Source organism: Callospermophilus lateralis, chromosome X (genome assembly GCF_048772815.1).
Source record: "Callospermophilus lateralis isolate mCalLat2 chromosome X, mCalLat2.hap1, whole genome shotgun sequence".
NCBI lineage: Eukaryota > Metazoa > Chordata > Mammalia > Rodentia > Sciuridae > Callospermophilus > Callospermophilus lateralis.
Genome location: NC_135325.1, coordinates 68,103,099 through 68,127,613, shown reverse-complemented (window position 1 = coordinate 68,127,613; position 24,515 = coordinate 68,103,099).

Sequence of the window (24,515 nt, the reverse complement as noted above, 5' to 3'; positions counted from 1 at the left end):
TTTTCAAGTGTTCAGGTCTATAAGTTGGAAAAATGAATATAATTGGCAACCACTACCATAGCACAGTCAAAAACATTTCTATCATTGGCAAATTTCAGTCTTGTTCTTTGGAGTAAATTTCCTCCCCACGCCCATCAGTCCCTGGCAACCTTTGATCTGATTTTTTTTTGTTCCTATAATTTTAAATTCCCCCAATGTCATATAAATGGAGTCATACAATAAATATTCTTTTTTTATCTTTTGTCTGTTTTTCACTTAGCATAATGTTTTGAGGTTCATCCACAGTATAGCATATATCAATTTTTCATTTTTTCTGAAATATGAATATTTTATTTTATAGATAGATCATATGCTGATTACCTATTCATCAATTGATGGTCATTTTAGTTTCTCTGCATTTTGTATATTATGAATTATGGCACTGCAAATATTCAAAAACAATATAAGTTTTTGTGTGGACTCATGTTTGTTATCTTTTGAGTAAATACCCAGGATTGTATGCTAAGTTTATGCTCAAGTTTATAAAAACTGAATAATTGTTTTCTAAAGTCATACCATTTTGAATTCCCTCCAGCACTGTCTTAGAATACAATTAAAAAATACAGGATAATAATTTATTTTCTGCCCCAGAATTTAACTTCCAAAATTTATTTATTATATTATGTCAAAATTTGCATTTGCATTTCTGTAGTCATTATGGTTGAATAGATTTTATACTAGTCCCCATTTTAATTATTTTTAATTGACATAAAATTTGTACATATTAACGGTATACATGTAAGGTTTTGATACATTAATTACATTGGATGATGTTCAAATCAGGGTAAACATATCTCTTCAAACATTTACCATTTATTTAAGGTAAAAATATTCAAACTCCTTTCCTTCCTGCTTTTTAAAAATATACAATGTATTTTTGTACTTCATAGTTGCCATACTGTGGCTGGGAAGATATTGATGATTACATTTGGCATTTCTCTTACTTTAAAAAAATTTTTTTTAGCTGTGAATGAACACAATATCTTTATTTATTTTTTATGTGGTGCTGAGGATGGAACCCAGTGCCTTAGACATGTGAGGCAGGGACTCTACCACTGAGCTACAGCCCCAGCCCCCATTACTCTTACTTTTAATGAGATTTGTATTCTCTCAAATGGAGTTAACCTTATGTGTGAAATAAATATATTGTCTTCCAAGTTTTTCATGGCTACAGTTTTGTTGTGTTATATGATTAATATGTGTCTTATGGAATTAATTAGCAAGTGTTCCCTTCTAATCTAGTTTTTGGAAGATCTTGATAAGGATTGGTGTTGATTCTTCTTTAAGTATTTGGTACAGTTCACTAATGAAGTTATCTGGCCCTAGGCTTTTCTTTGTTGTGAGGTTTATGATCACTAAGGGAATAATGCTAAGCCTTCTGAGAAGCAAAGTAGGAGGAATGGGATCCATGATTACAATGCTAATCAGCAGTTAAGCATAGGGCTGAGGGTTGGAGCTATGGGCAGCGTCCCAGGAGTATGGGGATCAGTTCAGAAACAGGTTTTGGAACAAAGAGTTAGGAGTGAAGAGTAATAAGCAGGACCCAGGGGTATTCTGAGGAGAGGCACACAATTGGAGTGAGTTCTGGAAAAGAGCATCATCAAGGCCACTGTCCCTGGTGTTCCTGTAGCCACTCCTGGGTCCCCTTCCCCACAGAGGCTGCTGGGCCCTGATGGGTCATGGGCGGAAGTCCACTACCTACCCTCACATGTAACCTTTGTAAGAGGTGCACTTTTTTGGAGGTGTCCATGAACTTGATGCTTTTGTACATGATGGACAGGAAGGGAAGTGACATATGGGAAATAATACCACTATTAGATCTAAGCTCATGTGAGTTCTGTAGTCTCAGCATCCTTCTCACCTTATCCCTAAGCAGACTGTTTAAGGACCCAGGGAAATGAACAGAGGAGCTGTAGATGGACCTTGCTGGCCACAGCTTCCATTTGCTGACTCCTACACTAATCAGCTCTCTCACCCCACACTCCATACCACACTATACTATATCACAGACCATCTACCCACATTTGTACTGTCATTGTGGTGATTTTGTACCTTGCAGATAATTGGTCAGTATAGAGCTGTTGGAAACAGGGAGTGATTGGGCTTAGAAAAACTGCATTACCATCATGAATTAATGATGAACCAGTTTAGGAAAATCCTGCTGTGTTTTTTAGCTAAAAGTTCACCAGGAACACACACCTATAGCCAACAAATTTGGGATCTTCATTGAGGAAAAATGCATACCATGGAGCTGAATGGAAGGTCCCGGTGAGACAGTGTTCAAAATGACTTAATATTTGGGTTTGTATTGAGATTTTGGAAAATATAAGGAAATGGGTTATTGGTCAAGACTAGGTGCTTTCAGAAAATTGGAATAATTCTGTGATTGGGCATCTTAATGCATTTTATCTTCAAGAAGAAAATAGTACAAGGTTAATAATAATATAATAATAATATTATCAGTATTGAAGAAATAGCCACCCTAATTGGCCAAGAGATATTTAGTCATTTTTGTGCTTTTTATAGTCATCTTGTTTTTTGTTTCACTTTATCACAGTCACAGAATGACGTTGTCTAATGTTGGTGTTCTGAGATGGTCTGTTCAACAGCAGAATACCACTATCCACTTGTGAATACCAGGCCACTTTATGATGGAGAATGATTAAGTGGAGGACAAAGCAAACCTGAGAGATTGTGAGTATTCTTAATAGGACAGCCAGAAAATGCTGAACTAGGTAAATCCAGGTGTAACTGGAGCCAATAGGGACAACCAGACCAATTATAGAGGCAAAGACCCTACATGTTTTTGAACGTATGTGTTCATGGCAAGGAAACATGGACAACATTGTGCTTGACGGTAATGGAACAAGAGTTGAAACCCAGATGCTATACTCCTCGTTATGTACTCCTGAACACTAAGATTTAATGCTTCTTTACTAGTGAGGCCAGCATAGGGGAAGGAATTCAACTCATCCAGGGGCAGTTTTTATGTAAAGAATTGATAAAGCAGGTAGATCCTAGACTGGCAGAAAGCTAAGGCTGAGAACGTTAAGTTTTGAAAAAGTGAGTTGTGGATGTTTGTGTTTATAAACACTCCTAGGGTTTTCTTCAGGGGAAAGCTTGCCATGAATGAAGTTTTCAACATTTTTTTCTCATGCTTTATTTAATCTCAATATATTAAGGAGATTATTAATATTATTAAGGAATAAATGTATTATATTTTCTAATATAAAGTAAATTTCCCTATTATTGTGGACACTTTCTGCATTTTATTGACAAGAGTTTTATATATTACAAAATTGTTTTGAAGTGTATATACATTGTGGAATGGCTAAATCAAGCCAATTAACAGGTTCTCTATCTAACATACTTATCAATATCTCTGCAATTTAAAGTAGTACTTTGTATTCATCAAAAGATTGCTTTGTCGGGGCTGGGGATGTGGCTCAAGCGGTAGTGCGCTCGCCTGGCATGCGTGCGGCCCAGGTTCGATCCTCAGCACCACGTACAAACAAAGGTGTTGTGTCCGCTGAAAACTAAAAAAAATAAATATTAAAATATTATCTCTCTCTCTGTCTCTCTCTCTCTTAAAAAATGATTGCTTTGTATCCAGCTATTTTGAGAGTGTAATGGATGTATTTTAACCATATCTTCATGCATCACCAAATTAAATTCAAAGATTTATTTTTCAGATTGATCATGAATTTTGGCCTCAATTTCTTTAGCCTAGAATTTGCATTACCTATAACCAAATACATTGATATGCAGACTCTAATTGCATTTTCATTTAAAATGAAAATCTTTAATTTTGTGAGAGAAAGGAATTACGTTCTTTGAATGTGTCTGATAATGTTTTACTACTTTCCTGCAATGGTTCACTTTCAAAGCAAATGATATATACTTTTCCTTCTGTATTAAAATAAGATATATATATATATATATATATATATATATATATATATATATATATATATATATATATATAATTTCCAGGGATTGAACACCCCGGGGTACTTAACCACTGAGCAACACTCCCAGGCCTTTTTCTTATATTTTATTTAAAGACAGGGTTTCTCTAGGTTGCTTAGGGCCTCACTAAGTTGCTGAGGCTGGCTTTGAACTTGTGATCTTCCTGACTCAGTCTCTCAAGCCACTGAGATTACAGGCATATGTCACTGCACCCAGCAAAATTAATACTTTTAAAACTATGGTTTACAGCTGAAGAAATAAATTCAGAGTTTTCCTAAATGATCATTAAATTGAAAGTAGTTTTCAAGCATCAGAAAGGGAACTTCAAGGGTTGGGGTTGTGGCTCAGTGGTAGAGTGCTTGCCTAGTACGTTTGAGGCCCTGTGTTCGATTCTCAGCACCACATGAAAATAAATAAATAAAATAAAGGTCTATTGACAACTAAAAAAAGAAATATTAAAAGAAAAAAATTGACAAAAAGAAAAAAAAGGAAACCCCCCAAAACTGTTTGTGATTCTGTTGTGAGTGAGCTGCTTATTTATATTTTCTCCTATATCTATGATTGTATTTCCATACTGTTTAAGTTGAGGGTGAATTCCCGTTATATTCAGAAACAAAGATGATAAAAGTGTAGCCCATATTCAAGGAAACAGGGGGAAGATTAAGAGCTTTGGAGCAAAAAAGACTCAGGTTTCGATCTTGACTCCACCAATGGCTGGGCATATGATGCATGGTAATAAGAAACTCATAAATGCTTTGAAACCTCTGGTTCTGCATTTAGTGAGTGAGGATTCCCTCCCTTATAGGGTTATTATTGGAATTTGATAAAAATAGGCAGCCTAAGTCACACAGATGTTTTGTTATCAGTCATGCCTAGGACTGTAAACAGAGAAACATCATTTTGACCTTGCAGCTATGTCAAAGGGATTAAATATTGTGTAGTTTCAAAGATAAGTGAGAGTTAAATTATGTACACAGTTAATGAGAATATCTAAGGAGGAGTTAAAGAAAACTTTTAATTGATTTTAAAATTTTTCCTTTTTTCAAAATTAATGTAAATATTTTAGAATTATATTTAAAAGAGAATTCCACAAAATAAATCTTTTAAAAACTTTCAGTTCTATGATTGCATCTCTAGGAAGTTCACATGAACTTTCTTATGCAAAACCATATCTGCTATAAAAAAAGTGGTTGTCATTTTAATCTCTCATGGAATCTTTCAGAGGAGGAAGCATTAATCCACAGTCCTCTGTAGTTTTGACAGCTTCTCTGAAGTATACACCAGCTGTTCTCTATGGAACATCTCTGGAATTCTATTGCACATCTGACCTATGTCCTAGGCATTCCTCTCTAAAGTGGAAAAGGCGAATTCTGGAGCCAGTCATCAGATACTTAAGTTCCAGAGACTTCCACTATCTGAAACCACAGCCATGAGAAATTATGAACTTAAATTCACTGGACCCCTTTTAAATGAAAATATGTACCTGAAAATAGAGAAGCCAGTGGCTTATTAGAAGATTAAATTCATCAAGACATTTGAGTGTGTTGTAGAGGTTTCCCACAGAAATGGATGGTTAAACTGAGACTCCAAGGAAAAGAATGCATCAGCCAGGCAAAGAGTAGAAAGAGGAACTATGCCCAAATTCTAGCCAGATATGCAGACAGGAAGTGCTCTATTGACCTAGTTCATCCCTGGGGAAATCCTGTGTGGAAATCCACTACCAGGCAGTTTGGCATGTCTAGAAAACCATGTGAAACTTAATAGGACAATTGGAGAAAGTGTTTGAATTCTTTCTTTTTTCTTAGCTCTGGCCTCAGTCCTCTAATATCCATCAGCCTGAATCATGTTACCATTATTACTATGATTTATATTTGTGGAATTACAGAAAAGAAAAAAGATGCTGAACAAATAAATTTTATCATAATTTTGTTTTATACACTCATGAATGCAAAGTAACTTCTCTTAGATATTTGTTTCACTTTACCAAATAATATTTTTCACTGGAAAAAATTGTAAATGGGAAGGAGTCCACTTCCCAATAAGGAGAAAGGTTCTGGAAGTTTATGTGGCAAGTGGAATGACTCAGATAGAGCCTATGGATGTTAAATCACATTAAAATATGTGGTATAAAGTTTTATTTGACATCATCCATGATAAAAAGAAAGCTTTGTATGTGTGTCTGAGTATGTGAGAGTGATTGTGAGTGCATGTGTGTATACATATGTGTGTGTGTGTATATATGTGTGTGTGTATATATATATATATATATATATATATATATAGAGAGAGAGAGAGAGAGAGAGAGAGAAAAATGCCTGCATATAGATATGTATTGAAAATTGTATTTTGTTTTTCAATGTCATTAACAGAAAAATGTCATTAACATAGAAACCTATAGTTCCCTAAACCAAATCTGCCAAAAATGCACAATTATTCAGGATGCATTACTTAAATAGCAATTTACCATGTGGAAAAAGTTGTATTTTCTTAAAAAATTATTTGTGTGTGTGCTAAGCATGGTTGCACATACCTGTAATCCCCGTGACTCAAGAGGCCGAGTCAGGAGGATTGCAAGTTCAAGGCTAGCCTCAGCAACTTAGTGAGTCCCTAACTAAGCAACTTAGCAAAACCCTGTCTCTAAATAAAAAATGAAAAAGTGCTGAGGATATAACTCAGAGGATATAAGCACCCCTGGGTTTAATTTCTAGTATCAAAAAGGTTTTATTTAAAAATTATTTGTGTGTATGTGTATTAAAATATGTGTATTTACTCATATATATTCATGTCCAGAAAATCTTGACAAAATTATTTTTGTGATCAAATTCCAGTTAGCAATGATACAATGTTATAAAGTTTTGTTTTGTTTTGTTGGTACTGGAGATTGAACTCAGGTGTACTTGACCACTGAGCCACATCCCCAGCCCTATTTTGTATTTTATTTAGAGACAAGGTCTCACTGAGTTGCTTAGCACCTTGCTTTTGCTGAGGATGGTTTTGAACTTGCAATCCTCCTGCCTCAGCCTCCTGAGCTACTGGGATTGTGCCTGTTACAATGTTTTATGTTTTATTTTTTCTGATTTCAAAATTATTGTACTTATTAACCAAATAAATACAGTGCAGATATATTCATTTATTGGAGAACATCTTTTTATTTTTCATCTTATTACATAGTAAGGTATTCATCCTTAAAAATTTAGTTTATATTTTCTAGCTTTATTTCTATGTGTATAGAAATATGTAGTTAAATTCACATAAACTTATATATTGTTCTTTAAAATGTTGATCACTGTACATGCAGAATAGTGCATATATGTGTATATTCTGTTCTTTAACACCACTTTTTATTTCTATTCATTATAATTGCTTGTTCTTTAGTCTTTATATGTTTGCAATACAAAATTATTTGAATTATTTCTTTGTAGACTTCTAATAAAGAGTTTTAGGTATTTAGACGTAATAGGAATGTTAAATATCCATCTGTATATTATACTGGGATTTTCCCCCACAATTCATGTTTCCTTAAAGTTATGTTTTCTGGTTCTTTTTGGATACATAAAGTCTCTTTTAACTTACCCTTAATATTTTAAATTCATAATATAACTCACTGTAAAAAAAATTTGGAACCTATCAATGTGTATTTATCACTTATGATCACTGTTAAAAAATTGTAACTCCACTGATAATGTACATAAGTAGAGGATTTTGTCTTTAAAGTGTGTGATATAGTGGATTTTAGAATTAAAATTAATTAATTAATTAATTTTAATTAAAATTAAAATTGGAAAATAAAGATGTTTTTGAGAGTGTTAAGAAGGAGAAATTTAGAAGCTAATGTAAAGAAGAGTATTATGTAATTAGAATGAAATGTTAAAATCCCCAGTGAGATAGAATTCATCCTTGGAACTTTTTATTCTATGTGGTTTTTCTGCCTCTGTGATTTCAACTTCTAGTTGCACATTGAAGAAGCAATTTCCCATTAAGTTTGAGAAGGAAATGACAGTCATGTATCTACTAGCCAGAAGGCTGGCATCAAGATATGTAGGCCCCAAATACCAGATCTATCACTGATCATAGAACTTTCAGTGAGTCATTTCCCTGGTGCTGGTCTCTGCTGTAAAATTCAAGAATCCTCTATATAGAAATAGGTTTTTGCTCAAGTGTCACCTTCATCAGTGAGAACTTCAATGCCTACATTGCTTGGAAAGTTTACATACCTCCAGGCATTCCTCATCCTTCCTCCCAGCTTTAATATTTCTAAAATAAAAAATGATAGTATAAACTTAGGTAATTCTCACTCTTAGCCAATCATTTTTCTCAGTGTTTCATATCCATTAACACATTTATTTCTCTTATCAAAATTTAGAGAGAGGAGGTATCATCATCATCATCATCATCAATTTTTCATCTATGAGGTGAGCAAAGGGAGGCACTGAGAGGTTTAAGTAGCTTCCATAATAAGGTCAGGTATCTTTTTATTTTATCTTGTTTTTTAAAGGTTTTATTTTGTTTTTAATGTCACATGATAATAATATGTATACTGTGATATTTTGATACTTCTACATTTTATGTAATAATCAAATCATGGTATTTAAAAAACACCTCATTTATCATTTCTTTGTGGCAAGAACAGTAAGAACCCTCTCTTAGTTATTTTGAAACACAGACTGCTATATTGTTAACTCTAGTCACCCTACTGTGTTATAGGACATCATAATTTATCCTCCTAGAAAAGCATAATTTTTTATCCATTGACCAATTTCTCTTCATCATCCTTTCCCTTCCCCTCCACAACCTGTACTAAACATGATTGTAATCTTATGAGATCAGATTTTTTAGATTCCATGAATGAGTGAGATCATGAAGTATGTGTCTGTCTTTGCTTGGCTTATAATTTTTGCACAGGTAATATCTGCTTCATTTAAAAATAAACACATGGTCTTCAATCACACTCAGGTATATACACAGAGAGTTTAAAAACATTTGTCCAACTAAAAGCTTGTACATGAATATTTATGGCAACATTCATAATAAACAAAGATGGAAACAATCCTGTGCTGATGAAAAGGTGTTCTAGTTATCTTTTTCACTTCTGCGACCAAAATACCAAAAAGAACAATTTTAGAGGAGGAAAAGTTTATTTGGGGGCTCACAGTTTCAGAGTCTCAATAGACAGTGGGCTCCACTTTTCAGGTCTCAAGGTGAGTCAGAACGTCACAGCAGAGGGAAGTGACTCACTGTTGATCAGGAAGGAGAGGAGGAGAAGGAGGAGGAGGAGGAGGAGGAGGAGGAGGAGGAGGAGGAGGAGGAGGAGGAGGAGGAGGAGGAGGAGGAGGAAGAGAAAGAAAGATAGATTCCATTTACCAGATACAAAATATATACCATGAAACCACACCCCCAATGCCCACCTCCTCCAGCCATACCCTACCTGCCTTCAGTTACCATTCAGTTAATTCCATCAGGGGATTAACTCACTGATTGGGTTAAGACTCTCCAAACCAAATCATTTCTCCTCTAAACTTTCTTGCATTGTCTCACACATGAGCCTTTGGGGACACCTCATGTCTAAACCATAACAATTGGTGAATATACACAGTGGTATATCTACACATTAGAATATTATTGAATAAAAAACAGTGATGCATGATACAATATGAATAAATATTGAAAATATTATCATATAGATTGCATTGTACACTTCAAAGAGGTGAATTATACACTTTGTGAATTATAGCTCTATATACTGTCACAAAAATGTACTTTTTAAAACAAGCACATGAGTTTATTCATTTTGATTACTGAATTTTTCAATACAAGGAATGCTTGGGTCCATCATGCTTGGGTTCTTCATGCTTGTTTACCAAAATATCTGCTACACTTAGAACAGTAACTGCCATTTATTGGACCCAATGAATCTCCATTGGTAATTCTTCAATGTTTAAATTTTCCTGTATAATATAAATTTTAGGATGGTAAGAATTTTTGTCAGTTTTTTTCACCACTGTTTCTCCTGATCTTTAACAATACCTAGCACAATGTGAGCACTCAGTAATTGTAAACTGAGTTATCTGTTTCTTCAGTCTCATGCTCATGAAAACCTGTGTGTTTAATATTCAACCAGGTGGTAAAATGGTGAGGGAATCAAAGGTGTGAATAGTTTCTCAAACCTCCTAACATTTTTTTAATATTTATTTTTTAGTTGTAGTTGGACACAATATCTTTATTTTATTTACTTATTTTATGTGGTGCTGAGGATCAAACCCAGGGCCTCACATGTGCTAGGCAAGCACTCTGCCGCTGAGCCACAACCCCAGGCCTCAAATCTCCTAATAATTAAAGGAATTGAAAGAATACAAAGTACAGGCTGACTGTTCTACATTTGCTGAAACTAATGCTCCTTTTACCACACTAAAATATTCAGTTTATACCTTCCCTACAGACACATAATTATACAGATGGAAAGATGATCATGAGAGGCAAGGGATTTCATGCTTGGTGAAGGAGGTGTGTTTATAGTTGTTCAGATAGCTGACTCTTTTGATGGAGCCACATGCATGTCACACATTTCACACATCCAAGTCCTCTCCTCCTTATGCTTGACACTCCCATTGGGAAGAGAGAGAGAGAGAGAGAGAGAGAGAGAGAGAGAGAGAGAGAGAGATTATATGTCTTCTATGCAATTAATCAGATCCAGGTCTTGGAAACCCACTTCAACCAGACCTCTCATCACATCTTCATTAGTTAAGATTTAGTTTACAAAAAGTCTACGCCTGATGTTCTTGAGTATCTGCATTTCAGTACCAACAGGAGGAGACAGTGAAACATAACGCTCACATAAAAAGGTGAAAAAGAACTTAAAGATCCACCACAAATCCAGGTCTTTCACATGTAATTTAACTGGAGTTCAGAGAGGTCCAACAAAACATCCAAGATGTTCAGTCAATCAATGAGAGAAAAGTCTGACCAGATTATCAGATATAAAGCATATCTATTACCTTGTATAGTAAATTAACGTTTTTACATCACCTGATTGGTAACCATGGGATTTACATTTGAGACTCCATGGTGTCCTAATAGAAACAGAACTGAAAATCAGAAGGACATTGGTGCTCATCTCTGTTTATCCACTTAGTGACAGTGTGATCAAAAAAAAAAAAAAAGGTAATTCATCAATTTGTGTCCCAGTCTCATCACCTAGGAAATAGATATGATAATTTTCTTGCATCACAAGAATGTAGAGGGTAAGTCTGACAGTACTGGCAAGGATGTAGCTACATTACCAAGCACACAGTAGGCATTCAGAATTCCCTCAGCTCTCAAGCAGGAATAAGCTGCATCTCCTATTTTTGGATTCTTCTGCTTTTCCCCTACCCCTCAGTCTTTTGTGCCTTCCTTACCCAACACAGTGATTAAACAAAGAAAAGGCACAATATTACTCCAGGAGGGAAGCTCCTAGGGGGGAAACTAATGCCAGTATGAATTTGGCTCTTCATTATATTACCATTACTCTTACTGACCTTAACATTAACCTCCAGATTGGGTACCTCCCTTTTTATAAGCTCTATGATCTCATAGCATATTAACCTTTACCCTCTGCCAGGAAGTCTCAATATCATGACAAACCATTGCTTCAATTGCTTTCCTACAATTTTTCCTCAAATCTCTCATCCTAACTTCCTTCTGTCTCAGCCACTGTTCAAAACACCACACCTAAGGTACATAGTGATATCATTTATCACAAAAAACCTGGAAATGAGAGAAGGCTAAATTCCCCCAAAATATTATAGGCTCAGTGGTCCTGCACATTTTATGTTTTTAAATGAGAAGACACTCTTCTAACATATTTAATATTATATGTGAGAAATATACTCAAATTTTAAAATGTGCAAAAATAGAGATAGTATCAGAAAGAAGAAAAATTATGATTGTTGCTTTTACTTAGTAATAGTTTTTTCTTGCTTATTATTGTGAGGATTTATATATATGTTTGTATGAACATTTACATATTATATGTATAAACAATGTCTTTGGAATAGATTGTGTACCTCTTTTGTTGCTGTACTAAGAAGCTGGCAGATGTAAGAATTCAGAGGCCAAAAAAGTCTATGGAAAACTTGCAACCCTGCACTAATGATGATGGTCACAATCATGTATTCCAATTTGAAGTAGGATAGAAGGAATAAGAAATAGGTAGAAGGAGACATACAGGAAGGACAAGGAATAAAATATTTTAGTTCAGAAGTTCTGTATATTTTTCCAGGCATGTCACTCCCTCAACCAGTCTCTCTTGCAGACCTGTAACTCCCAAATTCTCAGGAAATCTATAAGTCTACATGTGCACTGTTAATTGGTTCCCCAATAAACACATTAAACCTTGAGGAACCTATAATAATTTAGGGGACTTTGCAGCAATATATTAATCAGATAATGAAGACCATGTCAGCCTAAGGATCTGGAGATTGACCACACCACCAGAAATCATCTTGAGATTACCAGACTGACATTGTCCTATATACCTTTCCATACCTACCCCTCACCAAATTTACTTTAAAAGAAGAGATAGGAACTCTAAAAACATATCTCTCGCTCTTGAGGTGGTCCACATTCTTCCTTGAATATGTGTCCACTTTCCTAAACAAACCTCTGTCTATGCGTCTGACTAGAATATGCTGAAATTCTTCTCCGTCAGGTATGCCAAAAACACTGCTGGTTCTGAGTGGAGTTCCCCCTTCTCTCTGCAACTATTCAAACCTTTCATTCAGAGACATCTCTTTTCCATTGACACAATGATGATGTCAGAGGTGCAGACGATTTACTTTTCTTCTTCCAACCCTTGGTTAAGTTGCCCTACGATTCAGAAATAGCCCTGATCTTCATTCATAACACAATAGGTGTTTGAGTCATCTCTTTTGCTGCTGTTACTAAAAGACTGGACAAAAGGAGAAAAAAATTATTTGGAGGCTCATGGTTTCAGACATCTGAGTCTATACGCAGCTAGCTCTATTCCTCAGGGCTTGAGGTGAAGCTGAACATCATGGCAGAAGAGTGTGGCAGTGGAAAGCAGCTCATATGATGATCAGGAAGCAGACAGAGACTCCACTCATCAGATATAAAATATATACCCCAGGAGTATGCCCCCAGTGCCCACCTTCTCCAGTTACACCCTATCTGCCTTCGGTTACCACTCAGTTAATCCTTATCAGGGGATTAATTCACTGATTGGGTTAAGGGTTTCAGAACCCAATCATTTTCCCTTTAAACCTTCTTGCATTGTCTCAAAATGAGCTTTTGGAGGAACATGTCACACTCAAACCATTAACAACAGGTTTATGTCATTTCTCGTGATTAGATTTCCAGACACATTTTCAAAGAATTACATTGTTAAGAATCTCTTTTATGGGAGTAGAGAGGAGACAGGTTAAGGCCTGGGCCAGTCGTTTTTGTAGATCTTCTGTATGATAGATACTTTCTATGGATTTTCTTAATTTTTCCTAGCATTATAGACCACAATACTGTCAGAAAGATGATATTAGTCTTATTTTATATATACTCCATCTGAGGCACACAGGATCATCCATCCTGTAAAAAACAGAAGAAGGACTTTGAATCTTGACCTAAAATAATCACATGTCTCCCATTTGGAAGTCTCATGGGCTTCCAGGCTCAAAGATTGATAGTCTTGCTGTATTTGCTTCATGGGTAGCTGTGAAGACAAGTGGTCAAAGGCCTCATGATTAAGCTTGTCCCCAAGTTCCTGAAATACTTTTGTAAAACCACAGACTATACAGTGGGGGAAAGGTCAGGGTAAGGGGTAAGAAATCAACAATTTTAGAGCCCACCTCATGCAGGCATATTTTAGACCTTTTAATCCTAATCATAGCTGATGGAGGCCAAACCTATAATCCCTGTTATACAGATTAGAAAGTAAACAAACCAAGGACAAAGACTGTTAGCTTGTGTAATACTAATCCAAGCCTAAAACATAAGCTCCTTTTGAAGCATCCTGCTGCTTTTTCAATGAAAACAACTCTTAATTTTGTAAGCATATGAAATCTGAATAGTTTAAAAATTAAAATGTGAGACCTGGAAAACATATCCAAGAGGAAAAAAAATCTTGGATAAGTTCACAGAGGACTGAAAACAGTGGGGAAGTCAGTGAGCTTAAAATTAGATCAGTAGAAATTATACACCCTGAAAAAAAGGGATAAAATATTTGAAAGATTTAAGAAGTCACAGTGACCTGTGGACAATGCCTAGAGTTCCATATGAAATCAAGAGAGACAATGGGGAATAAAATGTATTTGAAAAATTATGATGGGAATTGACACAATTTGGTGAACAGCATACATTTACAGATTCCAGAAGCTAAGAAAATTCCAAGCAAGACAAAGACAAAATAAAGAAAGCACACCTAAATACTGATGAATGTTAAAGTTAAAAAGAAAAATCTTGAAATCAGTCAGATCAAGATGACCCATTGTATATAGAATAGCAACAGTACAAATGGTGACTAAATTTTTATCAGAAACAACAGTAGCCAGAAGACAGTAGGAAAGGACAGAAAGGAAAATAAAACCCTATCAATCCATAAATATATTTTTCGGGCTGAAGAGAAATGATGCCAGGTATAAAATCAACTCTATAGGAAAGAATGAAAAAATATAATAAGTAGTAAATATGTGAGTAAATATAAAACACTTTTATTTCCCTCTATTTACTTGAAATATAAAAAAATTGTTTAAGGCAAAAATGATCACATTTTGAGGTTTAATGCATGTGTGTTTAATAATATGGCAATGATAGATGATCACTGACTTCAATGTGGTTGTGCCCCAATAAACCTATGGTAAATGAAAAATATCCTAAGGTGAAAATACATCTGATCTACTAACCTATGAAATATTAGAACTTAGCAAAACAGTTTGCTGTAGAGTATCAATTGTTTCCCTTCATCATGGCATGGCTGACTGGGAACTGTGTCTCACTATCACTGCCTAGCATCATGTGAGACAAGAAAAGATCTAATAATTTGAAGTAGAGTTGCTACAGAATGCATATTGCTTTAGAACCATTGTAAAGTAAAAAAAAATTGTAAGCCAGACCACAAGTTAAGAACCATCTGTGTAGCATAAAAGAGAGGGCTGGTAAAATAAAATATATGACATTATGCTTCTTTAATTTTATGTGAGGTGGTACAATATGAACTCTAAGAATACTGCAACAGGTTAATTATTTACATTCCAATCCATAATGTAACCACTTAAAAATGCAAAGTGGTATATCTATAAAGTCAATAAAGTAGAATGAAATTCTAAAATAAATTCATTTAACACAGAAGTCAATGAGGAAAAACAAAAAAAAATGTAAAAGAAGACATTCAAAATAATAAAATGTTGGTATTAAATCAAATTTTATTGATAATAGATATTGAATGTTAATAGACCACCCAAAGTACAGATTATGAAAATGGACAAAACAAGATCTAAATATAAATATTATAGCCAAATAGGCTAAAAGTTAAAGGATAGCTAAAAGTGCACCACCCAAACATTAAACATAAGAAAGGTGAGTGCTTATGTTTATATCAGATCTTTTACTTGGTGGCTATAGGACACTGTACCTTTTATAGCCATGAACCCAATGAACAGAATTCTTGCCCTTCTGGAATTCAAGTTATGGTGGTGTTGATAAAAAAATAAACAAAAAGTAAACTATAGAGTATGTGAGATGCTGTAGTTAATTTGGAGAGGCACAGTATAGAAATAGTTAAGAGCAGAGAATTAGAAGCCAAAATCCATTGCAATTCTGCCCACTTAAAAGCTGTGTGGGGAAGGGATAATAGGAAAAGATTGGTCAACATGTACAAAATTACAATTAGATAGGAGGGGTAAGTTTTGGTGTTCTATAGCACAGTAGGACGACTATAGTTAACAGTATTGTAGTGTGTATATGAAAATAGAAGGGAGGACTCTGAATGTTCTCATCACAAAGAAACTATAAATGCTTGAGATGACGGACCTGCCAGTTACCCTGATCTGATCATTATACATTGTATACATGATTTGAAATAACACACTGTACCCCATAATTACCTAACAATTAATATGCATCAATTTAAAACAAAACTTAAAAACAAATGAATAAAAATCCCCTCTTTTCATAGTATTACCAAATGGCTGCATATGAGCAAGGACCTGTAGGGAGTATGGACAAATAAAATACCTGAAATTTTCAAAGAGCACATTTAACAGTTAAGTTAATGCTTTCCTGTGTTCACAAATAAAAATTACAAATGTAGAAGGCAGCAGGAGCTGGTTTGGTTACCTGCAATCTAAATCCATCAAATTCATTCCCTAAGCTTTCAGGCACTTAGAGTCATGTTGAATATTTGCCATACAATTCATATAAGGGCATAAAACAAACCATTTTGAAAACAGGCAAAGGTTGTCCAGACCACTATCTATCTCTAATGTGAGGTGGTATGATTGAAATACTGTTCCCACATCACTCATAGGGTCACAGAAAAATACCATGGCCAGAGGTAACTTGGCACAGAAATGAATTCATCTAAGATGTATTATCTTCCAATACTACATTATGACCTCCAGCAGGAGGTCACATAAGAGACTATGCCAACACCAATAAGACAAATGGAAGTTTCTCGTGTCTTATTGAATATTTTTTCTAACATGTCATTAAATGTTGCTTCAAATATACTCTTATTTGTTTCAAAATGCTAAAATGTGTGTACTTATCATATTCTCAGAAGGGTTGTGTGGGGCACACAGGAGCTAAATTGATTATGTAAATAATGGAAGCAGACAGATATTAAAAACATAGGAAAATCCATTGTTACCACAAGTAAATGCTCTCTCTAGTCTTCTTTTGCCCATTTACAAATTTTATTTTTAATTGACAAATACTAATTATATATATTTATGGGGTACAACATGATGTTTTGATATATGTATACATTGTGGAATAATTAAATCAAACTAATTAACATATTTATGGACTCAACTACTTACTATTTATGGTGAGAATGTTTAAAATATACTATTTTGGCACAAAATAGTTCATTTTTTCTCTTTACTGTAAGAAAAGCTATAGTAATAATAGTACAATAAAAAACAGCATTCTGTGTAATTTTGGCAGTCGTACAATAGGAGAGGGAACTATAGTGGTGAACCGGATAAAGAAGATGCTACTCAGCTCCAGTCAATCCTTTTCCTTGAGGGCATATGGGAAGTATTCCTCCCATGTGGCCGAACTTTTCACTTTTCAAGATAAGGCAGAGAGGTGTGTGTGTTTGTGTGTGTGTGTGTGTGTGTGTGTGTGTGTGTGTGTGCGCGCGTGAGAGAGAGAGAGAAAGAGAGATATCTTCCAATTTTTACATATTAGCAACTATCTAAAAATTAAACAGTGTGTAGACAAAATTGTATCCCTTGAATCATCAGATTTTACCGTCTAATTGTTGTAAACTGATATTTATTGAAAGATATAACATCTAAAACCAGATAAATAAAATAAAAATGAAAGACATATGATTAATATTTCACAAGTATCTTTATATAAACAAAGTCCAATTAAAGATTTAAAAGTAGAAAAAAAGAGAATTAAATCAACAGCAAAAACACAAAGAAACTGACCTTACATACTTTGTGCAGATATAAGAAACGAGAAGTTATTTATTACTTGATTTATTATGGACATTAATGGAAATGTTTACCAAAAAGTCTCAACGATCAAGGTTAAATATAATATCCAATGAGAAAAATGGGGACACTATGGTCAGGCCCCAAGAGCCTTCCTAAAATAAGAACAGCTGTTTTTGCCTGCCACACTAATACCAGTTTATTTTATTTTACAGGGATTTTCAGTTTATATGGACTGTTGTTGTATGATCGTGATCTCTTATGGCAATGAGTAATGATCTAAATTCCATACATCAAGAAACCCTGGGCATAGAACATATTTCACAGAGAAGACAGGGAGTAAGTAGTCTTTTCTTCACGCAAATCTCAGTTACAACTTCACATAGTGAAGGAGGAAATGTCAACCGGATGTCTAGGACTCAGAATATTACTACTAGTTTTTGCTGAGCTTTGAATACTATTTTTAAAATCCTATTAATGTGAAAAAACAGTACTCAGTTTAACAGCATTTGTGAAGTTTTATCTGCTAATATGTGGATAGTGTTTCAAGAGAGAGAAATCTACTTATCATTTGACTTTGAAAAGATACCCACCAATGGAAAATATCTCTTTGTCAAAACTAGGCAGAAAGCATACAGAATACATAATTTCCTACTGAATGATTTTTCTCAAAATTCAATATTTTTATTTTAAACCAAGCACCAATAGGAGACTGCACAACAATATGTTTATTTATGGATAGTGTAAATTCAAATCATACAAATTAAGAACAAAATTAGGTTGCTTTGATTCCTAGATAAGGAATGTGTGACAAAAAAAGTCCCAGAACCATTGTAAATACTCTGATTTAAGCTCTCAGAATAAATATGACTGAATACAAAGGAATACTCGTTCTCCTGTTGAGACAATCCATTTTCACACACTGGGAAAAGAAATGATTTGACAGAGGGTGTTATTTTAAAGTGAAGAGGTGAATGTCTACATGGAAAGGCAATAGACTTTTCAGTTGAAAAGATGAACTTTCACGCTGAGAAATAAACTGAGAATTCTGATTTGATAATCTTTTAGCACAGTGGTGTGAAAGTTTGCCCACCATGCACTTAGATGTACAAAACTATGTAGCACCTTTATCTCTGCGTGACTTTACAGATTGTCTTCATTGGCTCCGTCTGCGTCTTCACTATGTCTTGTTGAGAATACACAGAGTTTTTCTGGTTGACCTTGCCCTCCATTTTGACATTCTGCATTACCAGGTTTGGGCATGTGGGTGTTTGTGGAGTGGACAGACAAGGAACAGTGGTAGTTTGTCCCTGTGGTGGTAAGCAGCTCCCCGCACTCATGAATGCTGAGGTATAACAGATATTGGCCATGACCTTTTTGCTGGGTCCCCAACTCTTTAATCACCACAATGTTTTCAAAACTAGTATATTATCTCTTTATTGTCATATATGCATATATATAATATATGTCAAAATAAATGTAAAATAATGACATAAGAAATAGATTATTGCTAAGTAGCAAAAATTCTGCCTAACCACATTTTAAAGGAGAATATCAGAGAAATTATACAAAGTGTCTGGAATGTACTATATGGCCTTTAAGATATCAGAATTGCAATTCCCAGAATCCTTCCTTCCATAAATGAAGGTATTTGGGTGTAAAATAAATAGCATAACTATATTAAAGATACACAAGACATGCACTGTACAAACACTTATGTAATTTATAATCTTGGAACTTTTTTTTGGTACTGGGGATTGAACTCGGGGTACTTAATCACTGAGCCATATCCTCAGCCCTTTTTTGTATTTAAGGTCTCACTGAGTTGCTTAGAGCTCGCTAAATTGCTGAGCTGGCTTTGAACTTCTGAATCTCCTGCCTCAGCTTCCCAAGCTGCTAGGATTACAGGCGTGCATCATCACTTTCATATCTTGGGACAATTTCTTAGCATATGTTTCCTGATGGAGTTTGAAAGAGGAGAGGAGATATATGCATTTCCTTTTATTATTTAATGCTTTATCCTGTCAAATTTTTTACTCTTCAGTGTAACAGAGAAATACACGTTCACTGTAACATGCAGAAAGGAAGTGCAGTCATCTTTCTTCAAGGGAACATGTTTATAAGAAGTTGGAAATGGGTATCTGGGCATCAGAGATAAGAATGAGGTGGACAAATAGACTCCACCTGGCGGTGCCCCATGTATGTGTACTGAATAAACAAAATATGGTGAATGACTCAGTTCTGGGAGTCGTTATCAACAAATGAAATTGCATAGACACTTTTAGTTTTGTCTCCCCGTGTGAAAATTTTAAATATATTTAGGAATATTCATTACATATTTTTTTTTATCTCTCAAAATCCATGCTTTTCTATTGCAGCAAAGATAGACTAGTGAGTCTGTCGCCACCAGTTGGTCAAAGTTAGAACTACAACTCTGGATATCTTGGAAGCCCTTATGCAAGGAATCAGGAGAGGGAGGGAATCTGACAGGATAACGCATTAAATAATAAAAGGAAATGCATATATCTCCTCTCCTCTTTTAAACTCCATTAGGAAACGTATGCTAAAAAATAGTTTCAAGATCTGGAAGTGATGGTGCATGCCTGTAATCCCAGCAGCTTGGGAGACTGAGGCAGGGGAATCAGGAGTTCAAAACTAGCCTAAGGCCTGACCCCACAAACCGGGCTTGCTGAAGACTTGAATGACACAGGCAGCCTTTCCTGCAGAATTAGTTGCTGCCTGGCTCACAGCTCCTGACAGGAAGTTCCATTCCTGTCTCATGAAAAGAAAATAGTGTATCTGAAGGAGTTGTGTGTGTGTGTGTGTGTGTGTGTGTGTGCGCGCGCGCGCGCGTGTGCACACACACACACACTCATGTGCCTGTGTGTAGGTGAGGGTAGTTATTTTGTATTCTTGGTCATATCCTTTTAGACACATTTGCTTTATAACATGAACCTACTCATACATATCTGTTATTATCAACAATTAATGTGACTGAACATACTGTACATATGGCATGTAATTTGCCTTTTAAAAAATAAACTGTTAACTATGAATTCTTTTTCAGGCTAGTAGATTTATATGAAATTAGTTCTGAAGTCCAATCATAACAAGTTTTTTCCTCACTTACAAAATTTATCTGTTACTTTCCTAAATTACAAAACTAAAATGTTTGCAATTGAAAGAAATCAAACAATATGACTTGTACATGTGGAAAGTAAAATAATCCTGTATCTACTTCCTCTCTCCTAGCTAAGATATCCGTTGTTAATCATGCGGGGCATAATATGTTGATGATTTTTTTCTCCAAAGACAGAAAATGTTCGTGAGAATATATTTATATGGGAATACATGTATAGATATATACACACATATATTATAAAAATGTGATGACTCTAAACTGTATATGAAACTTACCATTGTTAGCTCAGGATAAAGTTACTTTGACTTTTATTTTTGTGTTCATTTTTGTTGGACACATCATAGTTTAATTGCATTTCCATAATTTTCTATGAGATTTACATTTTTTATGTATTTTTCTTTCTCTTGGTTAAAAGTCTCTGATATACAAAGTGTTTTCTGAGGTATATGTGAAAATTTCCCCCACAATTTTTATACATCTTTTACATTTTAAATGTAATTGATTTTTTTTTGAGAGAGAGAGAGAGAGAGAGAGAGAATTTTTAATATTTATTTTTTAGTTTTTGGCAGACACAACATCTTTGTTTGTACGTGGTGCTGAGGATTGAACCCGGGCCGCATGCATGCAGGCGAGCGCGCTACCGCTTGAGCCACATCCCCAGTCCAAAATGTAATTGATTTTTATAATGAAGAAAACAATATAGTTCATTGTCAAAGTTTCAAAGAATTGGAGGAGTGCAGAGATTGCCACTTTCTGGGAAGATTTAAGGTAGAGATCATTCAAAGCCCAGGAAGACAACACAGTGGGCAAAGCTTGGGTTTTAGAGTTTATGTGCACATACACTATGTACATGGCATAATTCAGGAACAAAACCATAAAAGTTTACAATGGCCAGTTCATATTCTCTGGAAGCTATCCTCCGCAATGAAGGCTGCTGGGAATACCATGTGGAGGTGAAAAGGCTGAATCTCTTACTTGCTATTTTCCTAGAAATGTGGTTTATCCTTGGCAATCTTGATGCTGATCATCAGTGAATTGGAAATAAGGGTGCTTTCTTCCCACAGTTGTTTTGGGGAAACAACAACAACAACAAAAACCCCATGGAGGCTTTACTGATTACTGTCTCTGCCCAACCCTGCCTTTTCTCTCATGCAATAGAGATGACTGTGATAGAAACTAAATAGCATAACTCTCAGAAATTGGGACCCTGAAAGTAGGGAGGCAAATATGTGCAAACTCTCTTGATGTATTAGCCATGATGACTCTAGTTTTGTAGGATAAATTACCTAAGGGGCTTGGGAAGACAACAAAAAATTGTCACACCATTTTCTGTCATCTAACATGCTTTCCTGCCCTTGGAATTTTGCCTTTTATATTGTAAGAGAAGAAAGACTGTAAGAGATATAAGAGAAGGGGCTGGGGTTGTGGCTCAGTGGTAGAGCACTTACCTAGCATGTGTGAGGCACTGGTTTCAATCCTCAGCACCACATAAAAATAAATAAGTAAAATAAAGGTTAAAAAAAAGAATGTTTAAAAAAAGAGGTATAAGAGTAGATTCCCTTTCAAGGAAGAGACAGTACAGGGAACCAATCCTAATAGCAGATCTGCAGGAGAGAAGGCTACAGTAAGGGAACACCTGTGACCTGACCTGATTGTAATTACATCACTTCCCCAGAAGTAGAAGGTTATTCCTTGGAAATTCATGATGAAATTACCAATGTCCACGTGGGGGATCTATGCTGTCCTATTCATCTATGACTGGTCCCCTCATACATTAGAGAGAGTGACATTACAACATTCACTGCTTCAGTCTGTAGTCCCACTGCACATTGCAACTCTATTGCCTCAACCCCAAATCATGTACCCCCACTAGCACTCTCAACACAGTATGATTCTCTAAATACTCTGTAAAGGCTAAATACTGTTTTGTTTGTTGATCTGCATTGGTGGTTTTCAAAGTGTAGTCCTCAGACCACCACCAGCAACAGCTGGGAACTTTCTAGAAAATACTAATTCTTAGGCTCCATTCCAGAACTGCTGAATCAGAAATTCTTGGGATGAGTTCTAGCAATCCTTTAATAAGCCTATCATGTGATTCTGATGTAAACTGAAATTTGAGACCCATACTCTGAAAACTCTTTAAATAATGTAGCAAATGTAAAGTGTTAATTGCTGAGTTAATTAATAATTATTTTATTTCACTTTTTTTCATAACTTCCAAAGTAGAATTTGTTGGTTTTACCAAATGAATATCTTTACATGGAAAAATAAGATTGAAATTGGTGATCAGTGCCATCTGGTGATCAAACTTAGAATTGCAGCTTGGCACCCTGGCTATTCTTGCCTCCAAGAGTCCTAGAATTAGAGTAAATTATACTCCATGTAAATATAATATGTCAAAATACACTCTGCTGTCTTGTATATTTAAAAAGAACAAATTTTAAAAAGAGACTTAGGAAATATAGAGGGGGAGAAAGAGGACTATCCTCACGCTCAGAGGAGAAACTTTCTGGAAGTTGTATGACAAAAGAAGCATTAGGTGATGATGCAGACAGGGCCCACAGACATTTAATCTTGTGATACAATATTTCCTTAGGCCCCTCTCTCCGATTCAATGTAGTTAAGTTAATGTGCATGTGTGGTTATAAATCAAGCTCCTTTTTATGTTATAATATATTTAGCATCTTTTACTATCCATATATTTTTGCAGCATTAGTTTTAGAAATCAAACTACAATCAGTTTTATCATATGCTGGCATAGTTTTATCTTAGTAATTTGCTAATTAAAATTCTGTGTAAGTGTTCTCTCAGCCCTTGGCAAAACTGCAGAAGGATAAATGTAAAGGAGGCATTATCTTTGCCTACTACCTTATTGTATCTTGCCTCAAAATAATCACTCAATTGATTTTTAAATACTTTCCAGATGTTTATGTGGGTTTCTTTATATTTAAAAATATAATAATAGGGGCTGGGGTTGTGGCTCAGTGGTAAAGCGCTTGCCTAGCACATGTGAAGCCCTGGGTTTGATCCTCAGTACCACATAAAAATAAATAAAATAAAGGTATTGGATCCAACTACAATCAAAAATAGTTTTTTTAAAAATATGTATATTCTTATGAAATATGTATTCTTCAAAAATCAGATCTCTTTGTACAACATGTTCTGTATATTGCTTATATATTTATATACCTCAGTGCTTTTATTATATTTCTTGAAGTTTTGGTATATTTGAGCAATTTAACATATGTCGATTGCCATTCATTTTTCTTTTTTAAATTACCTGTTGTCATAAGTGAACGTGACTCTTTTGGCTAGTCAGATTTCCCTATGTCAGGCAGATTAATTATGTCTGTAAATTATGTTACAAATGTGTCCAATTCAAGCACTTCTTCTAGTATCCTAATATGAACAGACACTTTATGAATGGTCTCGTGGGAAGGGGTACTCTGAACATTCATACTGGACTTATCACTGCTGAGATGTGTATAAGGGAGATGACATATACTGGTATTACTTACTTTTGAGATCCTGACCACTGCTCTAGGAATATTACACTTGTGTACATTGTGACCTCTTTGTTATGATCCTAGACAGTTTTGCTCACCAACACTGTGAGATATGAACAGGGTTGTAGCCACTTAAGTACAGTATCTCTTACTATGAATTATATATTTTAAAAGAATAAGGAAGAAATTAAATGGTTATTTCAGAAT